We start from the raw sequence: 6084 nt of genomic DNA, 5'->3' as shown, positions 1-6084 counted from the left end.
TATGACATTGAAAATGACTATGACGAAGACAGAGCCAGGTCCCGCTTTGCTCTCCCCCTCTTTGGTAGCAGTCAACCTTGCAATGAGGGCAGATCAAACAAAAATAGGCTGTTAGGGGGGCAGTAGGGGGGGTGCTGAGCACTGTGGATGGGCTGCGAGAGGGGGAATGAAGGAGGGAAAGCAGTGGCGAAGGTGGAGGGATAGAGGGATGGGAGGGAGGTGTAGACAGAAGTGAAAGAGGACATTAAAGGAGGAAATGATGATGTTGTCAGTGAGCGATGTAAATCGCGGCGGCTACATAGTCAACAGATACAGTCGGCTGGCTGTGCAGGCCCCGGCCTGTCTCAACTGCAGTGGCACTGACAAATGGAATATTTTCAGAGGACTTAATCAGAGGAAAATGGGCTTTCATCTGCTCGCCTACCCGCTCTGCCGCGCGCACAGAGAAATGATTGCCTGTCGCTCTTCCTCTCCCTGTCTCTTTCTCTCCCACAGTCATTGAACGTGGCCACTGAACCCTGCAGAGGTTACAAAAAGGGAATTTATCAGTCCTGTTTTACAAAAGGATATCAGGACATTGAGACACACGCAATCACACGCCCTCCACAATGGGCTTTGATTTGAGAATGCTGATAGCTGGTTTGGTTTTGCTTACATGCTTGCACAAACTGAAAGCAGACATTTTAGAGGCCGATTAAAACACACACGCACACTCAAAGTTTTTTTCTTTGTGTGGTTTCAGTGCCGCAAGTGACTGGATAACCACTAATAAATCTTCCCGCTCACCTCGGTCATCAGTCATCGATCAGCCTTCCAGAGGAATAAGCTGAACTTTATGTGTTATGTGTGAGAAAGTACAAAGTGTGTCAAACTGAGACCGTCCTGATATATTTCAAACACACTCATCATCCACTCAATAAAACCTATTACTTGTCATGAAGGCCTCATTTCCTACAGTTGTGTTTGATGTAGTACTCGGGCCACCCCGTCCGAAGGCCCACAGCAGCAGCAGCAGCAGCAGCACCAAGGCCTCCGCAGAACCGACAACAGTGACATGATCTATTTCTCCCGTGATGAATGTACCAATCTGATGCCCTGTTGCCCTGTCCGCCTAATTTGTTATGATGTGACACCATCTAGACTCTTTTCTATGATGATAAACTTGCTGCTAGGGTGTACCGGCAGGTAAGTGGGATGAAAACATCAGCATGCTCTGTGATGCCAGTGAAGCACTTGATACCATACAACGGTGATTCAACCTGTACCCGTTTTCACATTTTCTCTCATAGAATTGTGTTTTTTCCTTTCAGATTACTATTTTGTTCTGGGGGCTTCATCCAAGTTTAGCTGTAAAAAGGTGGAGGTTAATCATCTCAATCTACTGGATGCAAGCAACTAGAAAACGCAATGTGAATTCTGAAAAGCTAAATTGCTAGAGCTAAACTGGATAGCTGGCATAATTGCGTAAGAAAAATGTAAAGTAGTGAGAATAGTTTGAAAAGTAGGAATGGTTTTAGTTAGTATGGATTTCATTGAAATGTTGAATAATACCAATATTTTATCAGACAGAAGTGGAATACTTTAGCTTTTTTTTTTTTTTATCTGTTGCTATACTAAATTGCTGCTTAAAATGTGTAAGAAGTTGAAGCTGTGGGGATATTACAATTATTCTAATTAATAAGAATGTCTTAAATAAGCCGAATAATACCAATTTTGTATGAAAGTTTGAGTAAAAGCTGAATGCTAACCTCATTGCTGGCTGATGATAAAGTAACTGGAAGAGTAATGAACGAGTTGGTAAAATGGGAAATGGGTGGGTGAAATTAGAGCCAGTGCGCCATCTTTTTTTTTTTTTTACAGCTGACAGATTTATTGACAGAGTATGCATGTATGTTAATATGCCAAAAAATCCATTAAAAAGTAATAGCATAGAATATCAAAAAATGATGTAAGAGTCAGAGTATACTATGTCAAAAAGGTCATAAAAAGTCATGGTATTTATATAGAAGGACAGCCTGTTTTGATCTTGTATTAAAAATCCTGACTTACCAGATCACAAGTAGACAGCAACACACACACACACACACACACGAAACACACACACACACACACACACACACACACACACACACACACACACACACACTAAAAAAAATGATTAAAAGTCATAGTATGTAATTTAAAGTAATAAATCAAAGTATAGTATATCGAAAAAAGCCAATTAAAGGATTAAAAGTCATGCTGTAGTATGTATAAAAAAGTCATAGTATGGTATGTCGAAAAAGTGATGAAAAGTATCAACATAGTGTCTATAATAGCCATAAAAAAGTCATCGGTTGTCAAAGAAAGTTTGGAAGAACCAGCGAAATCCAAACAAAAAAGGGGTCAAAGTCTGCAGTGGCTACTTGCTGGTGCTAATTCAAGTGGCTCTAACCACAGACCAAGTCCCACTAAAGTCATTGTATAGTTTGTTGAAAAAAGTGACAAAAAGTCATAGTGTAGCATGCCAAAAGAAATCATAAAACAGTCATAGTATGGTATGTAAAAAAGAAAGTGATACAAAAGTCATAGTATAGCTTGTTGAAAAGAGTTGTAGTAAAGCATGTCGAAAAACATTATGAAAAAGTAACAGTATAGTATGTTGAAAAAAGTCATGAAAAGTCATAGTACAGCATTTTGAAAAAAGTCATAGTGTAGTATGTCAAAAAAGTCATGGTAAAGCGTTTTGAAAAAGTCATAAAAAGTCATAGTAGAGCATTTTGAAAAAAACTCATAAAAAACTCATAGTACATCATTTGAAAATAGTCATAAAAGTAATGCATAGCATTTAAAAAATCTATTAAAAAGTCTTAGCATAGTTGAAAAAAATGATATATATGAATCAGAGTATTTTATGTCAAAAATGGTCATAAAAAGTCATAGTATAGTATGTTAAAAAAATTACAAAATGTCATAGTACAGCATTTCAAAAAAAGTTGTAGTATGATGTTGAGAAAAAGACACAAAAAGTCATAATATAGTATGTCAAAAAGTCATACTGTAGTATTGCATACAAACTCATAGTAGTGTATGCCGAAAAAAGTCATAGTATAGCATAACAAAAATAATCATAAAACGTCACAGTATACTATTTAAAAAAAAAGTCCTAGTACATCATGTCGAAAAGAAAGTGACAAGAAAGTTATAGTATATTGTGGTAAAAAAAGTAATAAAAAGTCATATTATAGTATGTGTAAGAAAGTGATTGCATAGCATAAAAAAGTCATAGTATGCTATATTGAAAAAAGGTCACAGCACACTATGTCAAAAACAGTAATAGTATAGTATGTAGAAAACGCCATGGTGTAGCAAGTTGAAAAATGTGAAAAAGTCATAGGACAGTATGTTATTAAATGTCATGTCATGTCGAAAAAGTCATAAAAAGTTATATATAGTATGTCGAAAAAAGGTCACAGCATACTATGTCGAAAAAAGTCATAAAAACGTCATAGCAAAGCATTTTGAAAAAAGTCAACAAAAGTCACATATCAAACAAATCGTGAAAAAGTCATAGTGTAGTACGTTGAACAAATCATGAAAAGGCGATAATATAGGATGTCCAACAATTTATGAAATAGTCACAGTATGTATGTCAATAAACTTATGTATGTTGAAAAAAGTGATGAAAAGTGTTGTGTCTAAATTAGTCACAAAAAAGTCAGGGCATAGTATGTAAAGGAAAGTCCAGAAGCAATCAAAAAAAGTCACCGCACACTGTGTTAAAAAAAGTCATAAAAAAGTCATAGTATGGCATTTTGAAAAAAGTCACCAAAAGTCATATGTCGAACAACTCATGAAAAAGTCCCATGGTGCTTGTAATCACAACATCTTGAAAACAGTCATAGGATAGTATTTGTGAAAAATACAGTCTTATTATAGTATGTCAAAACATCCCAAAAAGTCAGGGTATAGTATGTCGAAGAAAATCATACAAACGTCATAGTACAAGTCTGGAAAAACTGGAAAAACTCCACACAAAAATATCTACCCTGGACTGGGAGTTGAATCACAGGTCAGAGTTCACAGTGATGACTTCTTGGTTTTAATTTGAGACGCTCTAATCACAAACCCAGTGTGTCTGCACTCTAAACATGCTGAAAGCAGCCATAGAATAGCATTTGGAAAAAAATCCATTAAAAATTAGTAGCATAGAATATCAAAAAAGGATATAAGAGTCAGAGTATATTATGTCAAAAAAGGTCAAAAAAAATCATAGTATAGTATGCCAAAGAAAGTCTTAAAAAGTCATAGCAATGTTGAAAAAAGTCCTAGCAAGCATGTCAAAAATAATCTCTAAAAGTCATAGTATAGTATGTAGCCTACAAAAATGTCATACAGTAGAAAAAAGTCATAGTGTAGCATGTCAAAAAAAAGTAAAAGTAAAGTGTGTCAAAAAAGTACTACAGTAGAGTATTACAGTAGAATATAATGTAGAGAATTCATAGTATAGCATGTCGACAAAAATCATAAAAAAGTCATATTATATTATTTAGAAAAAAGTCATGGTATAGCATGTTGGAAAAATCATGGTGTAGCACGTTGAAAAAAGTCACAAAATATTCATATTATTGAAATATTTGATAAAAGAGTCATAGTATGGCATTTAGAAAAACGTGAAAAAAGTCATAGCATAGCATGTAGACAAAAAGTCATAATATAGTAAGTCAAAAAAAGTGATAAAAGAGTCACAATATACTTTTACTCATTTATTTTGTGAACGAATGACGTAACCTGTGAGCAGATTCTGATTGGTTCGGAGTAGTCAACCAAACTACTTCAGCTGTGTGACTGAAACGATGTGAAATAAAGTATTTGTAAGGCGTAATGGACAGTGTGCAAGACCTCTTTAACAAATAGTACAGTATGTGAAAAAAAGTGATAAAAGAGTCACAGTATACTATGTTGAAAATCCATAGTATAGCATGTTGAAAAATATAATAAAAAGTCATGGTAAAGCATGAAGTCACATAGAAGTCATGGTATAGTATGAAAAGTGATGAAAAGTGTCAGTATAGCGTAAAATAATCATAAAAAAATTTGTCAAAGAAAGTTTGGAAGAACTTGCAAACTCCACACAAAAAGGTCCAGCCTGGACCTGGAGGAGAACCAGGGATCAGAGTCTGCTTGTCGGAGGAGCTCTAACCACAGACCCATCATGCCTGCAAACAAAAAAACTTTAAAAATAAACAGTCAAAGAATAGCATTTGGAAAAATGAAAGTCATAGCATGGTATAAAAGTCTTTGTATAATGTGTTGAAAAAAACATAAAAAGTCTAGTATTGTAGTTTGATAAAAAGGAATTGTATAATGTGTCGAAAAAAGTGATAAAAGAGCCACAATATATACAGTCCCTGACAAAAGTCTTGTCGCTTATCTATTTTGTAGAAACACCTGCTATTAACCTGACTTTTAATTAATCAATTGGTGTAAGAAATAGCTCATATGAAAAGCTAAAACCTCCAAAGTGTTAAATCACTGAAATAAATTAGTTTCACTAAAAAAGATTTATTATTTAAACAAGACAGAAAGGTCAAATTTTGGCAAGACAAAAGTTTGTCGCCTATACATAAATTGAACAAATTTACTACAAATACTAAAATATGTCATCAAATTAAATAGTGGTGCTGTGAGATTCAAATTTAATATCTGTATGACTTCCATGAGCTTGAAGGACTGCATCCATGCGGTTTGGCAAGGATTCTACAATGTATTGATGAAGTCATCGGGAATAGCTGAGAAAGCAGTCTTGCTGCCTCCAGAGTTCATCAATATTCTTTGGTTTGGCTTCCATGCTTCCTCTTTCAACCTACCCACATATGCTCATGATGTTCATGTCTGGTGACGGGCGCCAATCCTGGAGCTTCTTGATCTTCTTCGCCTTGAGGAACTTTGAGGTGGAGATGGAAGTATGCGATGGAGCACCATCCTGTGAGAATTTGGCCTCTTTTATGGTTGGGAATATAAGAGGTAGCTAAGATTTCTTGGTATTTGAGACTATTGATGTTGCTTCCACCCTGCAGAACCTCGCACACCCCCATACTGGAT

This window comes from Etheostoma spectabile, chromosome 12 (assembly GCF_008692095.1).
Source record: "Etheostoma spectabile isolate EspeVRDwgs_2016 chromosome 12, UIUC_Espe_1.0, whole genome shotgun sequence".
Lineage (NCBI taxonomy): Eukaryota > Metazoa > Chordata > Actinopteri > Perciformes > Percidae > Etheostoma > Etheostoma spectabile.
The sequence above is the reverse complement of the archived record's forward strand: the minus strand, read 5'-3'. Positions refer to the sequence as shown.